The sequence below is a fragment of the Diadema setosum genome, chromosome 2 (assembly GCF_964275005.1).
Source record: "Diadema setosum chromosome 2, eeDiaSeto1, whole genome shotgun sequence".
Lineage (NCBI taxonomy): Eukaryota > Metazoa > Echinodermata > Echinoidea > Diadematoida > Diadematidae > Diadema > Diadema setosum.
In genome coordinates this window covers 35,516,920-35,543,047 of record NC_092686.1, presented here as the reverse complement: position 1 = coordinate 35,543,047, position 26,128 = coordinate 35,516,920, and the positions used below count along the sequence as shown (strand labels likewise).

The 26,128-nt window shown below is 37.9% G+C and overlaps 1 pseudogene; it reads right to left on the bottom strand.

The window, feature by feature from the left end:
• Positions 1-897: 897 nt before the first annotated feature.
• Positions 898-10,865, bottom strand: LOC140242171 (galactose-3-O-sulfotransferase 2-like; annotated as a pseudogene).
• Between the last annotated feature and the right edge of the window lie 15,263 nt (positions 10,866-26,128).

Genomic DNA, 26,128 nt, shown 5'->3' with positions numbered 1-26,128 from the left:
GCGGTACATACGAACAGCACAAAGGGCGCATTCATGTGCAACTCAACCCCTGGAAAATGACTAATATTCATCCGCCTACTGTCCATTTCTGTTTACAGCAAAATTTCACAAAATTATGAAAATTATCCTTCTCACTCCTATTTCTAAACACATCAATCTAACCTTCCATTTTCCAACTACATATACCAAATTACGCATCACAAATAGGGAGTACATTAATTCCAGACACTAATTTCTGATACATCGGTGCATGGTCATCTTGAATACCTAAAGCATTCCGAATTCCTGACTGTGATTACCAAGCACGTTCGACAAAAAGCTCTTTGTAAACAACTCCTGTTTCACAACAACTGTCTAATGAGCTGTAATAAACTCACAATAAAACTAGTAGTCTTCAATAAAGTATTTTCATCACTTTCTCAATTTCCATTTCCCGTCAGTAATTTTCGCGCTTGCCCCGGGCGCCGTTTCCCTAGATACGCCACTGACTGGTACCTCCTTGGTCAAAAGCATACAACAAAACACACACACACGTACACCACACACACACACACACACGTACATACACATACACATACAAACATACGCGCACGCACACACTGAAGTACTGTGATCTAGAACTATCAAATATCCCACGAATTGACAGTGACGGAGGTGACGACATATCATCACGGAAATTGAAAAAAAAAAAAAAAATGTCTGCACAAATTCAAGCCCGAAGTCTCTTATCGCTTCAAGTCATTCATTAACCGCTATCCACTACCCTAAAACAGAAAAAAAAAAAAAAAATCTTCTTATTCAGCCTGCATATATCACATAATATCATCTAAAATAAGAAAGGAAATAACAATAAAAACAAGCTTGCCGATGAAACCGTTGTCAAAAGTAGGTCCAGTATTGAACAAGGTGTTTTTCCAAAAGAAAAATGTTCACACGCAACTGAATCTGAAAATCAACGCATCAACGTGGAAAATGAAACAAAAGGATTCTCTCGAGTTGCTATTATGATTATTTTTCCCTTTGATTACCATGTCATCCAGCTCAAGTACACAGACATGACAATATGGTGTCACTATGTGTCAACTCCTTCCCCTCAAAAGCCTGTAAGTCTAGAATCACTGTTTGGTGGTTTCTGTCCCTCCTGATTTAAGGGCAGGAGAGACCATGTTCTGCTTGCGCAAGAATTCAAAATTACTTGGTCACGAAATAAACAACGTAGATATCAAACTGAATTTGATATGACGTACGGAATGCTCTTTTTTGTGCTAGCATTAATTTGACTGCGGCAACCGAGATATGGCCATGAAAACAAACTTAAAACAAGACACATGAGTGATGACTTAATCACCTGCCACGTTCACGAGCCCTACGGGCAGCTTCCTCGTTAGCTCGCCTAATCATAGTCCGCCGAATGAGGGCAGTATACGGTACATCGCCACGCAGCAATCCTGACAGAATTTGGACTTGCTTTTCAAAGTCAGTTTGTCTTCTCTCCGATCCTTTGTGTCATTTTTGGACTGGTTGATGCATGAATCCATGGCTTTCTCTTCCAGGGAGTGGAAGTGAGCTAGGTCCTTTTGAAATTGCGGTCCATATTCTGCCACTTTCTTCCAAAGCGTCCTGTTAAAGTATTCATATAGCATCACGTCTCCAGCGCTCCAAGTCCGAATTTTCTTGGCCATGTCATCAGTGACTGTGTATCTGTGACTCTTGCTGCGAATGCCGTTGGATATATACAAGATATCTTCGAAGTCCCAGCACATTAGCTTCCGAAAGAGTATTAGCGATTCATCGAAGTACTCGGTTATCATCACTAGGTCTATTTCTTGCGATATTTTGTCAATCAACGATTGAATATGGTTTTTATCTTCATCGTATTTGTGATCGAAGCCAAAATCATACAGCTGTCCATTTCTACTTCTGGTCCAGAAATATGTCTTCTTCTGGTAATAATATAGTGGATTGGTCATAAAAGTCTCGAAGGGATTTTGTGTTTGTATTTTCAAATGTCTTCCCATTTCGAAATAACCAAAAGCCGACTCCAACTGTGACACGGGATTCCTGAGAATGGAAACATACTTAGCATTGGGTACTGCGATGTCCATATCCTTGCGGTTATATCTGACGTGGTTAACCAACATATCAAAATCTGTTCGTGTCCTATTCGGAACTCGGAAGGGCATGGAAGTCGTGAACAACTTTTCGCTCGATAGGATATGGTTTGACTTACCCAACGCAAACGAGAGATTTCGCAAATATCCGAATCTCTCGAGAATAGAGGCCATGGTGGTCGAAGCTGTTTTATGCGTCTTCACGTACACAACTCTCTGAACAGGTTTGCAATGGATGTCTGGAGGAGAAATCGTACCGGACGGATCTTGAGTTGAGTTGATAGGTGTTACGGCACTTTTTTCACTGGGAGTTCCGTTGTATAATCGGCGCATGATATCTTCTCTCCAATAGTCCGTCCCAGGGGACTGCCGAGATCCAGGGGTCGCATTTGAAGAGCTAGCTGGTATTACTGTATTCCTGAACAGCGACGCCCTTTTCAATCTATCAAAGTATAAGCAGAGAAAAATTATGTTAAGTGATTTGTCAGTCAAGTCTTCCGAAATTATCACTTATGGGTGATTGAATTGAATCGTATTGGTTTTGACATCAAACAGGAAAAGATATTGATCAGTATACAACGTATGTACAGGTCAGAGGGCGTTAGTGGAGATGCAGCGCACCCGCGAGGGTATTTACAATGGTGTCAGGGTGGTCCGCGAGGAGTTTGCAAAACGCTCAAATTCTTGTGCAACATCCTCAAAAGCCAGCAACATGCTGTTCAAGAACCTCAATAATTTGCAACATGCTCAATATAAAGTGAATTCATACATGTGAAAACATGTGCCCAACTTGAGAAACATCAAACAACATGGCACTTAGAAAATTTGTGCGCAAAACCATGAAACAGAACATTTAAAGAGAAGTAAGCTGTAAAATACTCGTGCTTATGATGTGTACTCTGCGCACAATTTCCACAATATTCTCACAAACATGTGACACGGGAAGGTTCCTTAATATTCTTATTTTTCGATCCGATGTTGATGAAGCCTTTACCATTCCCATTAAATTGCTTGATTTTTCTCTAAACATTAAAGGGGATGGCTAGTAACTGATCAGTGGAATCAGTGGGAATGCTGGGGGATGATTGTTCCAATCCTTGTGGGATTCATTTAAGAGTACATTGTTGTTTGAAAATTATTTGCTTCAGAATGGTCTCATATTCAAGTAATGTGCAGTTTAATGTTTCCAGGTTAGCATGCCTGTACAGTGACGGGGCGATCGTTAACGGCCATTTAACGATCGCCCTGTTACTGTACAGGCATGCTAACCTGGAAACATTAAACTGCATATTACTTGAATATGAGACCATTCTGAAGCAAATCATTTTCACACAACAATAGATATATAATGTACTCTTAAATGAATCCCACAAGGATTGGAACAATCATCCCCCAGCATTCCCACTGATCAGGTACTAGCCACCCCCTTTATAGCCAAGTGGGACATACTCTACATAGGAATTGCACTTTAAACCTCATTTAGTCAAACAGCGCAGCATCCATTTGATATTCTGCAGAGAAGGTGACTACACAATCTGGGCTTTATATATTATTTATATTCAACATGCTTATTGATGAACTAAGTTACTGCAGTACCGTATAGACCGAGATAGGGATGCATTAAATGTGGCAGAAATATTTTCCCGTTTAGGAACAAAGCTAGGTAGAAGGAAAAAACAAAACAAAACCAACAACAACAAACTAGAAATGTCGCTATGGCGACTGGTATGCCTCTGCCATAATGCAAGATTCTCCTAATAGGTCTATAGTGCATGTGGACAATGTGTGATTACATTTTCACAAAATTGGCAAGATATTAAAATGACATGTTTGTCACAAATGTGTTGACTGTTCACCTTCCTTGACCTAGGTTTAATTGGATGAATGAGAGAGCATGTATTTGGGGATTTTAGGACTTTTACTTGACTTTGACCCTTTCATGAGTGTATGCATTGAGTACTTTTCAAGGTACGGAGAAAAAGTGCAATTTCTGTATTGAATAATAACTTGTTACCATTTTCATCTGGCCTTTAACCCTTGACCTTTGACCCTAAAATTCATAAGAGAATCATTGTCGGGCAGAACATGCATAAAATATGTACTTAATAAGTTTCAAGATAACTTGAGCCACTACCGAGATATGGAGGAAGAAGTGAAGTTCAGCACTTTCACTTGATCTTTGACCTTTTGACCTTTGACCTTTTTGGCAGAAAAAAAAAATTACCAGAGAATCTCTATTGGGTTAAACATACATACACCAAGTTTAAAAAGAAAAAAAAAATCCTCCAGGCATTGCATAGATATGAGGGAAATAGTAAAATTTTGAAGTGTTACCCTTGACTTTTGACCCCTGACCTTTGACCCCATGAACCCAAAATTCCCTAGATACTAGTAATCACTGCAAGTCAGTACATGCCTATATACTATGTTCAAGGAAGATACCTTGAAATATTTCCAAGATATTGAGAAAAAAGGTGAAATTTTAACATTTTTACTTGACCTTTTGATCTTTGACCTCATGACCCCAAACTTTCACCAGAGAATCTTAATTGGGTAATACATGTATACACGAGGTTTTTAGAAAATATCTTTAGGCATTGCATAGATATGAGGGAAATAGTGAAATTTTGAACATTTGACCTTGACCTTTTGACCTTTAACATATGCACCTAAAAGTTGATAGGCACAACTACACCCCCTAATACACATACATGCCAAGTTCCATGAGGATACCTCAAAAGGTTTGTAGTTACGCTGTCCACAAAATTCATTACGGACGGACGGAAGGACGGACGGATGCAAGGACGGACAACCCGAAAACATAATGCCTCCGGCACCACTCCGTGGCGGAGGCATAAAAACGAATGCAGCTATGGTCATCATAGATTGACCTAGTAAGATGAAAATAAATGGTTTGAGGTATAAAGATGCGTTACAATTTCGGAAATAACATACGAAATTTGGTCAATATTGCTAATTGAAAGATCGATAATGAGTCGCTTCCTTTAGCCTTAATCGAACATTGAATATAAAATGGGAGATTCTTTTTATATTGCACATGAGATCTTGTTGTTTACCCTGCGTCTTCGGCCAGGTAGCTCTTGTTACTCTGGGAAAGATACACGCAGACTACGGTGACCACCGCGCAGAGTTGGATAAACGTAGACCGCAAAATCAAGCCTCCTTTGGCCCGTTCTTCTCGGGCATTGGTGGCCGACGCCATTCCTCCCCGCGAGGAAAGACTTGGCTGGAGCTCAGGGTCGGAGGTGCAATGCAAAAATCCTGGCCTCGGATCATGTGAGGATCAATACATCCTCCGATAGACAAGAACAGCATATGACGTTGGAACTGATGATATGGTGCATGATTGGGGTGGGGGCTGTCCGAAGAAAACAAAAATAGGAAACAAACAGATGTGGATTTAGCAAAACCAAAGATACTATACACCTAATCACATACACTAAAGATGATCCGATAGCACTGACCCAATTGAGTGCACGATTGATACCGATCTAACACGATTACGATCGCCGATCTGGTACGTGCAGGTACGTTCTGATACGTTCCTATACAACTACCGCGAAGCGAAGCGCTCTGTTGAGACAGGATACGATGTCTTTCACGAACGGGATCGAGAGCGACCACCAGTTGAGCTACGATTGAACCCGGATGGGATTATATTAACTTTAACAGTGATTTCAACCCACAACCACTGCTGATGGCAAGGGTTGACAGGCGAAGGATGAAATACTACTAGTAAGTATATTTCATTATCATCAGAGAGGAAGAAGGCGAGCTGCACACAGACCATCCACATCCTCAGATAGTCCCTCATCATTAACCCGAAGAAATTGACAGATTTTACTATCAAATATTTAACACGCTGACATCCCCTACCCTCCCCCCAAAAAGAACAACAACAACACAAAAATATATAAGATCAGATCTGAAATCAGATCATTGCCCCCTCTTCCCAGAGGGAAAAAAATGCGCCTTCCTCTATAAGAAATGTACAAATTATGACGAAATAGAAACATGGGGATATATATTTTTAATGCTAACATAATGTGGTTAACACGGTGCTGTTCGTTATTCCGAAGGTTCGATATTCCGAAGGTTCGTTATTCCGAAGGTTCGTTAATCCGAAACACGCAAATTCCCTATACCTAGAGGTTCATTAATCCGAAAATGAAAAAGGGTTCGTTAATCCGAACATTTTGTGGCGTTATTCCGAAGGTTCGTTATTCCGAGGATTTGTTCATCCCAAAATGAAATTCGGAAAAACGAACCTTCGGAATAAGGAATCTTCGGACTGAAGAGCCTTCGGAATAACGAACCTTCGGAATAAAGAGCTGTAACCGGTTAACACACCCTCAATATAAGGGTGTTTAATTGGCCGAAGTGAACGTATTGCTTTTGTTTCAGTTTCAAATTTGCATGTAGTGTTCAGGTTCATATGCCTACTTATTTCAAAATGTCAATCTCATGGGGAGGGTAGCCTTGAACGTTTAGTCTAGTGTGGCTGATTTATTGTTTAAATGTTTTACATTAATAACTGATATGCTAATACACACAACAGAAAAAAAGTATTAAACTCCCTCTTCAGGGGCGGATCCAGGAATTCCGTAAAGGGGGGGGGGGGGGGAACAATATTTCTGGTGCTACTTGCGGGTTTCAACTCTTTTTTCTCTCTTTATTTCTTTCGTTTTAACAAGAAATATTAAAAGAGGGTGCGCCCCCTCCCCCCCCCCCCGATCGGCCGCTGCTCTTATCAACATAATGTCACATTTTAGCGAAAAAGTTTGAAGCAAAATTATTTGGAAGGGGTGTTACATGTACTACACTTATTGACTGACTTCTGTGTGCTCACTCAACCAATGAAGACAGAACTATACTTCCCCGTAATGTTCACTCGACAAGTGCAGTTAGATGTTGGTAACAGTATTTGATGTTATTTCTTTCAACAAACTAAATAGGGTTGGCCATAGCCATTTTCCTCTGTTGTGTTAAGATTGGTATAAGTAGGGTCAAACAATGGATAACAAAACAACAGTACTTAATCATGCACAAGATACAGAACGCTTCACAGACCCCCCCCCAAAAAAAAAAAAAATAAAAAAAAAATAAAAAACTCCTTACTTTTATAAAGTAACCATTTGCTTTTGATGTGTGCTCACTCACGCATAATCCAGCAGTCATTTTCAATGTAATTTTTATACCAATGTTAGTCAATAGGTGCAGAAATACTAATGCCATTTTTTCCCGCTAATTTTTTGTTTGTTTTGTAAAAAAAATTACGTCATTTGAGTCGGGGGAACTACTTCTTTCGTGTGTCGGTATAACGGCAACTTTATAATACAAAAAATAATGCCCATTTTAATTATATGTACCACACAAATAATGCTAATAAAATGCACATAAATTAAAATCATACAATTAATCATTTGCAATGATAATCTAATGATGCAGGCTACCACCTCGCGGAATACAACATGTGTAGGCTTCGCGTAAAATAAGAGCAAATGTGCAACAACAAAAAATAAATAAAAAAATAAGCGGAAGGAAAGTGAAAAATTAGGTCCCGATCAACCCGATTAAGAAGCGTGATGGCCGTGACTGACCTCGCAAAGGTAATAATAATAATAATAATAATAATAATAATAATAATAATGATAATAGAGGCTACTTGTATGGTGCGCAGGTCCACTTTTTCAGTGCTCATGGCGCTTCAAAAATGAAAAGATATGCATACATGTTCAAACATGTCAACAAATAAGAAAATTGTAAAAAAAAAAACAAAACAAAACAAAAAAAAAAACAAACAACCAAATATATACCAAATAAAGAATACATCATATACCCCCCAAAAATACAATATTGTTCCGAACATTAATGACATACAGCAATTACAGTCCTCAGTGTGAGAGGAGCAGACAGATAAGTTTTAAGTTTGGATTTGAATGTCTCTGTAGATGACAGTTCCCTTAACTGAGTGGGTAACTGATTCCACAATTTTGGTCCCATAACGGAGAAAGCTCGATCACCCCATCCATGTTTTATTCTGGGTGTTTGGAGTAACAATGCATCTGATGATGAAAGTAGACTCCGTGTCGGATTGTATTTTTGAACAGAATTACTTAGGTATACGGGAAAAAAAGAATGAACTGAATGATGTATTAATAACAGAATCTTGAAAATAATCCACTTTACTACATGTAACCAGTGTAAGGAACGAAGAACTGGTGATTTGGAATCAAACTTATTAGTAACAAGAGACCCGCGGGTCTAGCGCTCACCTGAGTATCGCAAGTTCACCTTTCACGCAGTCACTAATCTAAATTATTCACAGCTCTACTAAAATTTGGCCAGGCATTCTCAAGTAGAAGATGAAAATGTACAATAAGGGCCCAAATTTTTTTAAGATTCCTTAATTTGGGGGGGGGGGGGTGGGGATTGGGGCCCCCTAGGGCCCTCTGGGTGGGGCATGGTGCCCATTTTAATAAATTGAGATCCTGACCCCCTAGGGATGATACCTGCCAAGTTTGATGAAAATCCATCATGAGGTTTTCAGGAAGAAGATGAAAATGTACAATTCAGGCCCCCATTTGGACCTTCCCAACTCCCCCCCCCCCCCCCAAGAGGGGCACCCCTGGATCTGCTATGAACAAACTTGAAACTACAGTCATTAATGTACTCACTCATAATATTATCTTAGCTCTATAACTTCTGATTCTAGAGAAGTTTTTTTTAAAGATTCCTTCATTTTTTTTTTTTTTTTTTTGGGGGGGGGGGGGGGTTGGGCCCCCTGGGGCCCCCTGGGTGGGGCATGGTGCCCATTTTAACAAATTGAGATCCTAACCCCCTAGGGATGCTACCTGCCAAGTTTGGTGCAATTGGGTCATGGGGTTCTCAAGAAGAAGATGAAAATGTATAATTTAGGCCCCATTAGGACCCCTCCCCACCCCCTTCACCTGGGTCCCAAGGGGGCACCCCTGATTCTGCCATGAACAAACTTGAAACTACAGTCATCAATGTACTAACTCATAGTATTAACTTAGCTCTATTACTTCTGGTTCTAGAGAAGAAGATTTTTACAGATTCCTTAATTTTGGGGGGTTTGGGCCCCCTTGGGGGCCCCCTGGGTGGGGCATGGTGCCTATTTTAACAAATTGAGTTCCTAACCCCCTAGGGATGCTACCTGCCAAGTTTGATGAAAATCGGTCTTGGGGTTTTCAAGAAGAAGATGAAAATGTAAAAAGTTTACGCGAGACGCACGACGGACGACGGACGACGCACGACGGACGCCGGACGAAGGGCGATCGCAATAGCTCATGTGAGCCTTTGGCTCAGGTGAGCTAAAAATTAACAATCGGTCAGCAGAATTTTGCAACCGTTGAAAATTTGTGACATCTTTTTTTTTTTTTTTTTTTGTCTTTTCTGATACGATTTTATACGATCTGATAAGATTACCACGATTGTTTCATGATTAAGACCACGAATTCAATCGTGGCGCCAATCGTGATGGTGGGAACGCATCATTAGTCCCTGCAATGAGCAGAAGGTCGTACTAAAAGTGCAAAACTAGACCAAGCCCCTACTAACTGTTGTCTAGGCCCTAGGCCTACATCCAATAATGATTATGAGTATTGATAGACGAAGATGTACACCTATAACTCTACACGTCGTTAGTTCTACTTCTAGAAGTAGTTCTAACTGTTAGACATCGTCTGTCTAAACTAGATCTAGACCTAGGCCCTAGACCCTATGTTAATATTAGGCCATCCATCAAAGGCTGGGATTAGGAATAAGATCTCACAGTCATCTTCACCTATTGCGCCAGAAATCTATGCAACTCTAGGTCCTACGCCTATATCTAACGTTAGGTAGGGAGACTCTAGACAGGCTATGCTAACCGTTAGACCTAGACTCTATACCGTGTAGAGGAGGTCTAGAAGGGGTATATTTAGGTCCTATCACACAAAATTTAGGCCCACTTGCATACTTTTTGGGGGACATCTCTTCTGGGCTTCACGTCCAGACCAGGGGCAAAAAAATAGGCCTGTGGTTTGGAAGTGGGATGAATTTCGTTTATTGTTCAATCTACTAACACTTTGTTTGCAACACTAGGTTAGACAACAGGATGAAAAAAAAAAATGTTATCAAATGTTAGTAGAGTTCTAAATCACTTCGGTAGAAAATCAGCATGACGACAACCCTGAAAAATTATGCGTCCAACTGCATAGAGGTTTCTATCATTAAAAGTAAAACTATTACGATCTACAACTTTGCAAGCTAACGTTAGATGGTGACTCTGCAATGAATATTGTAACGTTACCAGGTCGTTAGATTGTCTACCGTTAAGATTAATAATACTGGAGTAGAACCTACTTTAAAATAGGTCTAACCGTTAATGTACGCATTGTAGATCTGTCCCTTTTTACTGTAGATCTACCAAAGCAACAAGCTAACGTTAGAGGGTCTATTCTACTTCCAGTCCAGACCACAGCCAATATTCAACAAAAGCTGACAACTCACTTGATTGTTACCATCCACTAACTGCAGAGTTTACAATAGTTTAATGCAACAGGATCGTGATTTTCGACGAAATTTTGTCTATGGTCATACCCTCCAAAAGTCCTCTCGCTCAGTTCAACTGCACGCAGACGCTACACTAGACAGGATCCACGCGCCGCACGTTCAGCCGACCGGCGCGGCCGCCGGCTCCTGATCGGCTCCGTGCTCCCCGAGCTGCTAGCGGAGGGAAAAATCTAGCTGCTAGCTGGGCCGGCAGTCCATTCCATCCACTACCTAGATTTACCTGTATGACGTATGTAAAGAAAACAAAAGCGGAATGATATTGTTACGTACCACTCCCATCGTGCGTCATGTTTATTACCTCCGCCAAGGGAGGAGGTTATGTTTTCGTTTAATACCGTTGGTTGGTTCGTTTGTTAGTTAGTTTGTCCGAGTGCAAAATAACTCAAAAAGTAGCTAACGGATTTGGAAACTTGCAGGAAATGTTTAGAATGATACAAGTAACAGATGATTAAATTTTGGTAGTGATCCGAGAACTTTGGGGGATGTGTTGATCGTCACTTAATCTTCAGAAGACACAATGTGTTATTTTCAGAACAAGGAATAAGAGGATACCTGTAAACACCCCTTCTCTCATTATTGGTGGACATCAGGGGGGCATTTCACGAAGGAACTTGTCGGATAAAATATCTGACAAGTCAATTATATCCGACAAGTTTTGAGAAATTCTTTAGTCTGATTGGCTGATTTCTCTGAACTTGTCGGATATAATTGACTTGTCGGACATTTTATCCGACAAGTTCCTTCATGAAACGCCCCCCAGGTAGCTACAAGCGAAAATGTATTATTCCTTGGTATTACTATCAATGAATTTCTGTCATGGAAGCAACACATACTAAATGTATGTTCCAAAGCTTCTCGGGGTGTTGGTGTGATGCATAAGCTAAAATTTATTGTTCCTAAAAGTGTCTTGACTACACTGTATAATAGCATCATAATGCCTCACTTGATGTATTGTAATGTTGCCTGGGGTAATACTTATAACAGCCATCTTCATAAATTGTTTATTGTACAAAAAAGAGCTATCAGGCTAATAACAAGCTCACACTTTACTAGGCCAAGTGCCCCCCAGTTCTTACAGCTGTGTTGTTTACCTCTAAACGAGTTAGTGTGTTTTAACTCATTAGCATTCATGTACAAGCTTCACATGTCCAGTTCTCCCTCCTTATTTCTAGATTTGTTCGTCAAAAACTCAGTTGTTCATTCCCATAATACACGTCAAAAAAACCTTCTGCATCTACCTCGTGTAGCTACCAGTATTGCCCTAAATTCTTTTTATGTGTCTTGCATAAAAGAATGGAACATGTTGCCCTCAGATGTTAAAGATAGTACCACTTTTTCCAGATTTAAAGTGTTGGCTCGGAAGTATTTGCTTCATCGATATTCTCAGTCTCATTGATGCTGCTCCTTTTAAATTCTACATACATGACTTCATCTCATCGCTTTCCATTTGAGTAACATAGTCTAATGCCAATTATGTTTTGCTTTACAATTCCATAGGTAGTGTGTGTGTGTGTGTGTGTGTGTGTGGGATTGAGGAATTCCACTAGAATTATTCTATGGCTTTAATGTTTGTATATAGTAGTGAGTTGTTATATTACATGTCTTAACTTGCCTTTCCAGGGGTTCTTATTATACAAGCTTGCTTTTCTAAGACCCCTCCACTTTACATCTATATGCATCTACATGCATTGTCAATTTATATTCAATTCTGCAAATTGTTTTAATCACATATTCAACAATGTATTCCTTGTTATATATTATTGTTCTTATGTAATTTTTGTATTGTGGAAACTTTGAATAAACTTGAAACTTGAAACTTGAAACTTGATTTTTGATATTTTGGCAGGGTCAGTGAACTTGGGAGTTCAGGCTGCGCGTATTTGAGGTTTTCAAACGCGTACTAAAGTGCGTGCTCTATAAGTTTTGCTAGGGCGCGCCGCGCAGCTAAAGGTTTATGACGTAACAAAGGCTTCTATATTGGAAGTTACGAAATCGGGCGATTTTTCAGCATGTATACCTATGGGTGTGGAAATCACTGATCTCTATGGAAGAGCCCAAAGAGCTTTTCCCCAGTGGTGGAGAGGAGAAAAATCTCTTTGGGAAGAGCAAGATCATCGGTGGAAAGTAGCTGCTAGGCGGAGGTCTGCGCTCCCAGAGTGCTTTTATAGTTTTTTTTTTCAGATACTGCCGCGCAGCACATTCCGTGTATGGTATAGGGTAAAGTGGGGTAACTGGAACCACCGAGTGACTGGAACATACGCATAAGTGGAACAGTTGAAGGATTATGGGTACATTCATTGTTTAGGAGAAGGCATTAGTGGAGTAAAAGTTTTTTTACGAACAAACAATTACGTAGAAACAAAATGGATGCCTTCATTGTGACAAAAATTAGAATTATCAGAGCAAAAATCGTCAAAAATCCTGAACATCCCACAGCCTCACTCCAAGATGTTGTGTAGTAACTATTTTATAAACAACAATGCATAAGACGTGGTAGTGTTTGGTGTCCTATTTGATTAAAAAAGCGTATTTTTGTGTCGTGATTGAAAGATTGTACAACAGGTAAATAGACGTTCCAGAAAACGTAATGTAGATTTTTTCTTTCTTTATCTTTTAGTTCAATATCGGGCATTTTCTCTTCAGATTAGATATTGATCGACGGCGTGTTGAGAGCGACGTCATCATCGAGGTGATAGAGAGTCCTGTCAGTGCTTTGTTTAATTTAGACTCATTTTAGGCTTATTTTTTTCTTCAAAATATTTCATTGACAAGTTTACAGGTCCGAAAACTCCTGAAAAGAATCATTTCAGTCTTTAGAAGATTATTTCCTAACTAAAAACTTATAATTTTGTGGACTAAATTACTCATAGAAATTGCATTTTGTGCCCTGTATAGAACCATGACGTCAGAGCGGTAAATTTGAAAATCGAAATGATGCACACGCTACTGAAAATTGGTTTTAAAATTATTTATCGTGTTTATGGTGCTACTTTTTTCACCAAAATTTCTTGCAGGGAACTATTTATTTAATTAATTGTCAAAATTAGGGGAGAAAAATTTTAAATTCCATCAATTGAAGCATTTAAAGCATTTCCTGTTCCACTAACCCCATGGAGTTGGGGTAAGTGGAACGCATGTATCAATGAATGGACGGTTTGGTGACTTTGTCAGTTCTGCGTACTTTCACCTTTCTCATTTTGTGTAGACAATCCTATGCGTACAATGCTGTTCAACTTACCCCAGTACCGGTACGTCGGGGTAAGTGGAACAATGGAGTAGTCATGACTAAAATGTATAATCTTGAACTTAATTATGAATATTATTTACCCAAAACAATATCACATATTTGTATTGTGTTAATGGTCAAACTGTGATGCTTGAATATTTCTTGGCGCGTTTTATTTATTTTTTGTTGTGATTTACGAATAAAGGCTTAAGTGTTCCACTTACCCCACTTTACCCTACTTGTGATACGGATGGCATGATGCAAGCAATTACCTATACACAGAGCTTATCACAGAAAGTTATTTCACATTTTGACCTTGACCTTGTCAGATTTCATCCATATTCGAACTTGGCCATCGTCTAGGTTCTCACCTGTAGTGTGAGTTGCGGGTCATAGTTCAAAACAGTGAAAAGAATATTGAGAGTATACACAACAATACTGTGAGTATAGGCCCCTGTGTATAGTGCCTACCGAGTGTTTATCAGGGGAAGTTCACTGACCTTTTGACCTTTGACCTTGCCGGACTTTAACCACATTCGAACTTGATCTAGGCACATTTAGGTTATGTAGCCTACCTGTGGTGAGAGTTTATGGTCACATGAACTCAAAACTGGAAAGTAATTGAGAGTACACCTATCCGAAATCGCAATAAGTGTTAGTATAGGCCTAGTGGTCATAGCTCAAAGGTGTGAAAAGTAAAGAGAGGCGATCTCAGTATACACTGAATTGTTGACAGTGATGCCGTCGACGATGACGGAAAAGTGACGCCTACGTCTCGCTTCCGCTACGCAGGCGAGACAAAAAAAAAAATACAGATATACAGTCCAACCTGTCTTAGAGACCACCTGTCTAAAGCAGCCACCCGTTGTATACAACCACCGATAACGATTCCCTCCGAGTGAAAAAGCATGCTAAAGAACTTGTCTCTAGCGGCCACCTGTCTATAACGGGCACTTTTTTTCCATCTGTCATGGGTGTCCACTAAAGACAGGTTTCACTATACTTATGTAGGCTAAATATTGGTTCAAAACTATAGCTTCCGAAATACAAACTGCTAACGATCATTTAACTAACTCTTATGAACCTTCTATCACATCATTATTTTGGTATTGAGGTCAGCTTTCCTTGTCGATATTTCAGCTGGCGTTCGTATCTGATATACAGTAGACCATTATCCACAATCCAGTGGAAAAGAAATTCTGACTCTTGTTCAGTGTATGTAAAGTGACGCAAACATGTTTTCAAAGTGTCACACGTAGGCTTATATAGTGTTGTACATGTACTTACAACGTGTAGGAAGCATAACAGTTCTCTGGAGTGTACGACTCTGTATGGGAATTCCATTAGGCTAGACAATGGGACATTTTTAACCACACTTCCGTACCTTTTTATCTCAAACTCTGTATATTTATGTGTATAACACTTGGTTATCATTTTGGCTGATTACTGTTGACAGCTTTTGCTTGTCAATTGATTCGACACCTTCCTATCGCAACACACTTTTTGCAACTTGTGTATAGAAAAAGAAATAAACGCAGCATCATAGCTGTTAGAAAAGTATGTATAACACTTTGAAATATTAGTGTACAGTTTTGTTTATGTGCCATTTTTCTCCGTGATAAGTTGGTCATTTTTGAAAGATGTTTTGATTGATTTTTTTTCATTAAAAAAAATGACATTAAATTTTCCAAACCACAATACTTAGTGATGCATCATTTAATGGGTCTCGTTTGTGTATCACTCGAAAGAATTATTCTTTTGTCAATTTATTTTTAACATTTGCTTTTAATTACATACAACCTAGTGATTCGGTACAATAAGGTTTGTTTTAGGTTTCGGTTTATTCTAAGACGAAGATGTGTCCATACTCCATCTCTTTCTTTTTCTGATGTGCTCAGAGTTAAACCCAACTCGTGTAACTAATGTTTTTGATATGAAATACTCAAAGTTATGGTACTCAGAAACGCACGAACAAATGTCTTTCCTTCACCCTATAAAGCCCAAGCTATTTTGACCCTTCCCATAGCCCAAGGGAGGAATAAGGGAAGGAATAACTTTGTTATTGTTTAATATTTCATCGTTATATTTGGCACATGGGTAGAGCAACACATACTCTACATGACCGCATACTTGAATTTGCTCAAGGTCACCCATAGAGGGCGCTATTTACCAAAATATAAAGAAATACATAGGAAATATGCTATAAACATGATTTTTCTGTAATATTTCTTTATCCCGCAGTATATATGTCTTATCATATAGACCAATCATTTTCATACTTGCCACAAATGAAGTGCAAGTCAAAGCTCATTATTTGTTATGGTTGCAATTTCTCAAGGTCACCACATGGGGCGCTATTTATAACAAAATAAAGAGAAATACACTATGAGACCTGTGATATATTGTTTGGGATAGGTACAATCATAGTTATCACATTTCATATTCCCATAATATTGGAATTATCAGTTTGCAGATTGATAATGTGATAAACGAATGATATTAGAGGTATAACTTGGGCGAAGGAATCAAAATGACACAAAATAGAACAGCAATCTTTGGAAAATACTGTTGTTTTCAAGTATTTCTATCATATCTATTGTTTTATGCCGTTGTCACAGAAAAACAGAGGAAATAACAGGAAAAACATTTCAGGGCCATAATTACTTCACATTTTGCTTCTTCAGCAAATTTCATCCAAGAAACACTCCTTTCATATATTATAATATTGTTAATTGAAATTGGAACAGAAAAATACGCAAAATCTGACTTACATGGTTGTCAGTTTATGGTTGCCATGGCAACCAGCAATATCAAATATAGCTTAATTGTATATCAAAATGTTCGGAATAAGATTTTAGGAAAAGTCACCAAACTTGGTTAAATTTGGATTAAGGGCGAAGGAGTGGCGAATGAAAATCTGGTGGGGGCACAATGTGCCCCCCCCCCCCCCTTAAATGGGCTTTATAGGGTTAATGTATCATTTGAAAAAGCATAAGTCAAGCTTATCTTAAAGGGTGTGTACAGTTCTGGTCGAGGTGAGGATTTGGCTTTTAACGTTTTGCGAGATATTCAGAAACCACTCAATGTCAAAATTGTCTCAATGTCAAAGAGCATGCAGTTCTAAAGGGTATCAAAAGTTTATTCGATGAAAATCGGTTTTGAAATGGCTGAGATATCCAAAAACAAGGTGAAACAAAGAGATTCTAATAAAGTTGTGGCATGTCGTCTTTTATTATTAGCAATTTTTTGGATATCTCAGCCATTTGAAAACCAATTTTCATCAAATAAACATTGAATCCTTCTTGAAATTATATGCTCTTTCATATTTCATAAGAGGCTCCATTATCTCACTTAGGAATGTTCAAAATATGAATCCCCACCTCAACCAGTACTGTACAGTCCCTTTAACATGTTTTTATTCATATTAGAGCTAATTGTTATAACAAATGCAAAGAATTCATTCACATGACGGTGACCTCTCGCTCCCCCACCTCTCGTGGGGCAGAGAGCACAGGAAATAACAAAAAAAAAAAACAAACCCCAAAAAACGAACGAACAAATAAAGAAAAAAACAACCGATAACAATTACCGGTATAACATGAGGAAAGATAAACGACTACTAGTAATTAAATTGTCAGTGACATTCTCTTTTCAATGGTTCTCATCCGTGTGAGACAGCAGTTTCATATATGCACACTAACACTGTCTATATAATCACAACAATATTGCAGCAATCATTGTTTTAGTGTCTTTACTAAATTAAGTAAACCTCCTCAAGAGACTCTCTCAAGAGTTATGCCTATTTCAGTTTGCATGGAAGCGACTGTATCAGGCACAATTTCTACTTTCCTACTTTGCCAGTGAAACCGTAACACCAGAAATTTTCGCGGTATCTTTCACAATTTTCGAGTTGACAGCCTTTCTCGCAGAATGAAACTTTCGCGAATTCCCATTGGCATTCATTTTCTATGCCCTTTTGTTATAGAAAAAAAAAACCAACAACTTTCGTGTTGTTGTTTTTTTTTTTATTTATTATACGAAAGTTTCATGCACGCGAAAATTTATGGTTTTACAGTATTCAGTAGTTTTAAAATCAATCAAGACATTGGCTTCGTACGAAATCAAAACTTTTCAACTCATGAGAAGTCCAGCAAGAATATTGCTAGAGTAGAGATGGGCTATGAATGGTTGATGTTTCAAAATCCTTAGGGGCAATTCCGCGGTTAGTAACGTTACATTTAAGCAAATTTAGATATTAGTCCAAGAGCATTGGGGTTTAACCTGGACATTTTTGGTAACAAGCTGATTTTTTCAGGAAAGGTCCAGGAATGTGTGTAAAATAACATACTAAAAGTCCTCATAAATCCTCCTTGAGCGTTTTCCGCAATCCAAGATGGCGTCCAAAATGGCCGCCATTTCATGTTTTTCTCATAACTTTGCAAGTAGGTTTCCCAAAAACACACTTTAGATGTCTAAATATATGTTTTGAAGTACAAGGAACTCAATAGAATACATTATAAGAGATGTAGAAGCACACAAGTACCAATATATCCGCTTGAGCTCTTCCGCAATCCAAGATGGCGTCCAAAATGGCCGTCATATCATGTTTTTCTCATAACTTTGTAAGTAGGTTTCCTAAAAACACACTTTAAATGTCTAAACATATGTTTTGAAGTATGAGGAACTCATTAGAATACATGTTAAGAGACGTTGAAGCACGCAAGTACCAATAAGACGGCTTGAGCTCTCCCAAAAATCCAAAATGGCGTCCAAAATGGCCGACATTCCTCTTTTTCTCATAACTTTGCAAGTAGGTTTACCTATAACACATTGTAAATGTCTACACATATGTTTTGAAGCATAAGGAGCTAAATACAATACATATCAGAAGATTTTGAAACACACAAAAACAAATAAAACTGCTTAAGCTCTTTAAAATGGCGTCTGAAATTGCTACCGTTTCTGTTGTTACACCAAGGTACTTCAAGACGCACTTTAAATGTCTTAATATATGTTTTGCGACTCAATGAAATGAATCATATACTTATTGGGAATTTTTCAAAAACACGCATTTAACAATAAAACCACTAGAGGTAATGCTGAGATTCAAAATGGCACCTGAAATGCCCCTTTCCCTATTGTTGTTTTCTCATAACCCTGCAACTAAGTAACCCAATTATGCACACTAAAATGTCTTTATATATATCATGGGAGTCAAGGAATCTAGATAAATTCTTATTCGCAAATTTGAAACATGCATATCTATACCAATAAAACCACTTGAACTCGTCCCAAAATCCCAAATGGCGCCAAAGATGGTTGCAATTTCCTGTTTTTCTCATGACCCTGCGACTAAGTTACCTCAATATGCACTTTAAATCTCTAAATATATTATGTCTTGAGAAAGACACTATGGAACATTTCCTTGTGTAATTCTTGCGACAAACAGCATGGATTCGTAGTTGTGTTGTATTCTGAAACATCTCATGGAAGCCATCATCACGTTCTAAACTTGACATCACAAGTGTCCTCCGTCCCTTCTCCCCGACTTCAACTGTAGCAGGTGATGTTTCTCTGCAAATGATGCAAACCACATCCATTATCTGTAATGACAGAAATATGTCATGGACATTGTTTTCTTTTTGAATGTGAAACGTACTTCACATAGCTGCTTGGAAATGATAAATCAGGTTGCTATGTTTTAATCAAAAGAGATTTAAAAAGTGATGTGTTGACATTAAAGATGCTTTGAAGGAAGGATATGCCATCACATGATTCAGCAATTTCAATAACACATCACAATCACAGTACTGTAGCATGTTTACATATTGATACCTGTGAAGTTAAATTACGGATGAATCAACTCATTGTGGGGTGCCAGAATGTCTGGTAGGAATTGTATTGGGCAGAGAAAATCTCGCAAGGAAACCCGAGAGGAAAATGATGATAGCGGCTACTCCACAGAAATTCACTGTCATGTAATATGTGACTTGAAGACTTACTTATTTTGTTATCCCTAGGTGTGCACTGCACTTGTACTGTCGCAGCCTGGTGATATATTTTATCTCCTATGACACCCAGGGATGACATCTCATAGCACTTTGTATCCAATGGAAAAAGCACTATGAAATGTCCACCATTATTAATAATGAATGTATACTAGCATATCACAACATGGAAATGACATGATACACAATAAATGCATCTTTTATACAAATACAGCATACATGTACCAATAGGTACGAGTGTCATACACTCTCTGATTTCTATTATACTATAATTCATTTCATCTACATGAAACAAATGAAATGATGCAATACAATGTTTTAGGTGTAACGATAGACTCCACAGAAATTCCCTGTCAAGTGATATTACACAGTACTGTGTAGTACATGCAGGAAGACACAAATTTTGATGATGTATTTAGTATGTGTACCAAAAATAATAGTTTTACTTCCTTAATGATAACTGAATGTTTGAACTCACCTCATGGCAGACATCAACTGCATCCTGTTGGTAAAAAAGGCTAGCACAAAGTTTTCAATTTCCGAGCTTTAGGTGACGAAAATGGACCATATGGCAAAATATGTCGCCCTGTCTGTTTCGCATCAAACTGATGGTAAAATGTTTCCCTCGTAATGTCATAAGCGATTAAGGGCACACTTTTAGACTTTAACATTCAAATTGATTTGAATACTGTATGGACAGCAACCACATTTTTAATTGAAATGTTTGTTGAATATTTTCAGGATGAAATATCACGGTTTATTAATGAATGATATATATTCAAACAATTTTGAGGTAAAATTGTTAATGACGGCAATTTTGGACACCATTTTGGATTTTTGGAAGAGCTCAAGCAGTTTTATTGGTACTTGCGTGCTTCAACATCTCTTAAAATGTATTCTATCGAGTTTCTTATACTTCAAAACATATATATATTTAGACATTTAATGTGTGTTTTGGGGAAACCTACTTGCAAAGTTATAAGAAAAAACAGGAAATGGCGGCCACTTTGGACGCCATTTTGGATTTTTGGAAGAGCTCAAGCGGTCTTATTGGTACTTGCATGCTTCCACATCTCTTGAGATGTATTCTAATGAGTTCCTCATACTTCAAAACATATGTTTAGACATTTAAAGTGTGTTTTGGGGAAACCTACTTGCAAAGTTATAAGAAAAAACAGGAAATGGCGGCCATTTTGGACGCCATTTGGGATTTTTGGAAGAGCTCATGCGGTCTTATTGGTACTTGCATGCTATAACATCTCTTAAGATGTATTCTAATGAGTTCCTCATACTTCAAAACATAATATATGTAGACATTTAAAGTGTGTTTTGGGGAAACCTACTTGCAAATATATGAGAAAAACATGAAATGGCGGCCATTTTGGACGCCATTTTGGACTTTTGGAAGAACTCAAGCGGTCTTATTGGTACTTGCGTGCTTCAGCATCTCTTAAGATGTATTCTAATGAGTTCCTCATACTTCAAAACATATGTGTAGACATTTAATGTGTGTTTTGGGGAAACCTACTTACAAAGTTATGAGAAAATCAGAAGAGGCGGCCATTTTGGACGCCATCTTGGATTGCGGAAAACGCTCAAGGAGGATTTATGAGGACTTTTAGTATGTTATTCTAGACATATTCCTGGACCTATCCTGAAAAAATCAGCTTGTTACCAAAAATGTCCAGGTTAAGGCCTATTTTGACCTAATGCTCTTGGACTATATCATTTTTACTACGAAATCACCATAGAGTGCCCCTCTACATTTTTCTGTTTTATCTCCTTTGTTTTAAAGAAATAGAGGGGGAGAGGGGCAGCTCCCCCGACTGGATCCGCCACTGAAAAGAATCAAGACTAAAGTGTTTTGTACTTTTAATAACATTTTGCACTGAATACACAAAGACAATCATGTGTCAGTTCATATCTGGATAACAGAGCAATCCAGAAAAGTGATCGCTGAATAACTGAGGTTGGGCGTATTCTATGTAAAGAGGCTAGTGCATCAAGACTACGGAATTTCTGAAAAGAAAAGGATCCATTGTTCTTTGGGTGCAGTGAAGGAAAGCCATTTTTAGAAAAGGATGAATAATCATAGCATTATAGACGATCTTCTATAACGAATAACAAGAGCCACTTTCCAGCTTCAAGCTGATGTGGAAGCAGAATAAACAATATTGTCTAAGCAGACTTTTCTGACCCTAAAACAGACTGTGTAAATACAACAATCTACAAATAAAAAGAAAGGAAACAAAATCCTTCATTGTGCAAAAATATATACTGAGGCAGTGAGCATTCGATAATAAATTAATATTTTAAATTGGTTTGAATGGAAATAAAAGTTGTTTATTAATGCAGACTTACTCTCAGCCATGGATATACAATGTATACCGAGTATGTAGATGGTAATAAAAAGTTTAATGTCGGTTGATTAAATCATTTACTTTAAAATTATATTTAGAGTTATTACAAGTCTTAAAATCATAATAGAAGTCAAAAGATTGATCTATATGTCATTCATACATCACGACTTTATTGCAGACGTTTTATGATAGAAAAGTTAACAAATAAAGATTATGGTCCATACTGAACAAAAAGTTCTCAAACTGGTAACTCCTAAAATAAAAGATCTCATGAAAGCGCTAAGGCAACATTCAAATGTGTATAAATTACCACCGAGCTGACAAAGATTTTTAAAAATCCCAATACAGCAATGTGACCCCTACAAATTGTAAATTGGACATATCTGTACGCAACGATTATGGCTCTATAAGGTATGTGTCACCTGTTTCACTTAATTTAACTTTACTTTGACTTTAATCAAACATTACTCTCTAATGTCTAAATTGGTCTGATTATGCGTTTAAACTCACATACTTTCAATTAATGTATAGGCATGCATATATTTGGCATAATGAATGTATGGGCATGCAAAAACTAATTTCTCAAAAAATGTAATGTCCGTAAAGGCAAACATTTTATGCAGTAACTGTATGATGTGCTGAAAAAGATTGAAACTTTCACTGTTCATGATTTAGGGTCATAATGTGTGCGATTCCATTGTATGAATTCAAATGATTTTTTTTTTTAAATCTTAATGACCTTCCGAAGTTGCAAAATTGTCTGAAATGTAATGGATGAGTTTTTAATCATTTTTTGTTTATTGCTATTTTTTCCAAATGTACGACTCTCCTCGTAGGAGGAGACTCCGTGAAGTCAGACCAAGGAGGTTTTATACATGGAGTAAAAACAGTTTTATTCCCTTTGATCAGGGAGGTGCTAGAGAAGGAGAGACAACTACCGCTCTCCTTTGAAGTCATGCGCGGCACCGCCGAGAAGTTATGCGTTCAACTACAGGTGTACCATGTGCTTTGACAAAAAAGAGCATCAATAATCGGGACTAGCGCTCTCACATCTAGAAATACTTGCTCCTACTGCAATTCACTCTCTCTTTCAATGTGATGGCAACAATGAATTTGTGTGTACCTTGAATTGGAGCAGCGAATCAAAATGCAGTGTATAACTCACAATTTTAACAGCAAATAGTTTAAAACACGCTGGAACACGCTTTAGCGGAGTACTTTATTTGAAAGATCAAAATATCCCTTATTAAAAGATAGAAAATTAACATGCGGAAATGTGCGCATTTTAGAAAAATATTAGGTTTTTAAGAGGGCCCAATTTTCATTTCATTTCGATTTGCGAATTACGAAGAAACTAGAAATACATGTTTATAATATTGAATTCTTTCCTAAACTATTCTAAATCAATTCGAGTATTTCATGTACAATTTTGGGGTGAAATAAAGCTTGTAATTCAACGAAAGGTGAAATGCGTTCTTTGTCTCCGAACTTCGTCTTCCAACTAGAGCGGTGCCGAGCATGACTTCAAAGTGTAGTGAAATGCTAGACATCCCATTGTAACGCCTTGTACCCATTTATGTTTGAATATATATACCAGGGTACCCAGATGATTTAGGTGTATAAGTACATTGTAATTTTCAAAGTGTAAAGATGAAAAATGTTGAAAGTCGTTTTAAAACAAAACATAAAAGTATCAAACCCTATATCTACAAGTTTACAAAAAAGCTTACAATCTTTCAAAAATTAAAATCCTGTCTTTGTGAGGAGTGAAAACTAGTACATTTCTTTGCAACTGATCGACAAATAGACCAGTTCATAATTCCACTTTGCGCATGAGCAGAAAAAGGTCATTTGTACCAACAGGCATTTTGGTTTGTAAATTCACTGAGGTAAGCATCTGTGATGCGATGATTATTCTGCGATCCTTATCTAAATGATGCTTGCCAGCACATCCACCTGACAGCAAGAATGGTATTTCGCAATATAAAAGGGAATAAGCTGCATTCAATACAAAACAATGAAATGGATGCCTGCTAAATTATAAACCGCTTTGAAAACGAGTGAAGTGCCGAACCAACTGAGAAAAAAGAAAGGTCATTTGTACCAATGTGTACATGAGCTACAGTGTAATTACGAAATAAGTCATGGGCGTACATACTCGAGCAGTATTCGAACCTAAGACCTCCTGATCTCCGTACGGGCATCATCTCCACTAGACCACCGAACTTCCGCCCGACAGGAAGTGTTGGTTCTAATCCTTATATCATGCAGCGGGTACTGCGTAATTATTCAAATTCATGAAATTCTTCCCTTGAGATGTTCTTATTGCAACTGATTGACAAATTGCCCTACATCAATGTAAATAAGCACTGAATTGATCAGTGTTTTATAAGTAGCCATGATAAAAAATCATGGGCATACATACTCGAGCAGGATTCGAACCCACAACCTCCTGATCTCCGGACAGGCGTCATCTTCACTAGACCACCGAATAAGGATTAGAACCAACACTTGCTGCTTTATAGCATTCTGTAATGAAAATTATGTAATACTGATGCAGGAAATTCAGAAGATAAATTTTAGGTTAACCTCATTCACTGCTGGATGTATGTACACATGCAGTGAAAGCCTGGCTAGACACTTCCATCAGGTAGGTGTGACACACCTCCCTGCTTCAATGTGGCATGTGATCAGTGGCCTTGATGTTAGTATTATACAATCACAGTTTATTAGGCTACCCTCCTTTGTTTCAGTCCAGCATAGTGTGTATAACACTGGATTTGATTGTTTTCACCACAATCTAGCTTAATTAAGTGTTAATATTTGCTTATGTTGGTGGAAACTTGCTGCTTCCTTCAGAATGAAAAATATTTTTTGTTTCGGTAACTCGCGTTACATGGCTCAAGGGCTGAACTTTCATGTGGTGATTAAAATTTTTTGAAGGTGGCATAGAAATTTCCTCATGGGAGACTGAAGTAGAACCAATTTGCTTCTTTAAAACGAATTGATTGAAGTGCTAGAAGAATTTTTCTATTAAAAAAAAATGTATATCAAGTTAAGCATGCATTTTAGCAGTTTGGATGACTGAAAAATTGTCTTCAACATTATTTGTAGCTGTTTCTCGGGAAATATTTGACCGATTGATATAATTCTTCAAGTTTCTTTAACTTCAATATATGGGTAATACATAATGAGTAATTCTTTTGCAATATGATAAACTTGAAATCTTAGTGCCATGTCCACATTCCCATGGAATTGCCCATATATATATATATATATATATATATATATATATATATATAAACATTTTCGTGTAATTAATGATTTGTTTAACCACTAAGAGAAACTGGATAACCATCATGACCAAAGAAGGATTTACATGTGCCGCGGGGAGAAATGTAACACTGCCCTATTAAATTTCTCCCAGTGGTAACAGAAACAGTAAAAGATCCCTGCGAATTTCTCATACCTGCATGTCTGTTATCAAGCAATTTTATTTTCAGAAGTTTGCACACTTATTAAAATACCTATTAACATAGTAAAGGACGTACCAGATCTATAGTAAGTTTGATATTTTACTGACAAGATACCTGTAGAGCTGTATAGTGGTTAATATGTCCATTTTCAGGTGTACCGAGGCTCATTTTTTCACTGATATAATGTTTATAGGGTTGTTGACTGGCCGAACATTTTTCAAGTTACATGAGTGTCCCATATTCTCCCCGGTCTCCCCAGTGCTTTATTACAGGAGAAGGCACGAAAAGCGCGTATTGCGAGAAAAGTGTCCACTTTTACACCGTCTTTTCCCACCTTGTTTTCCACACA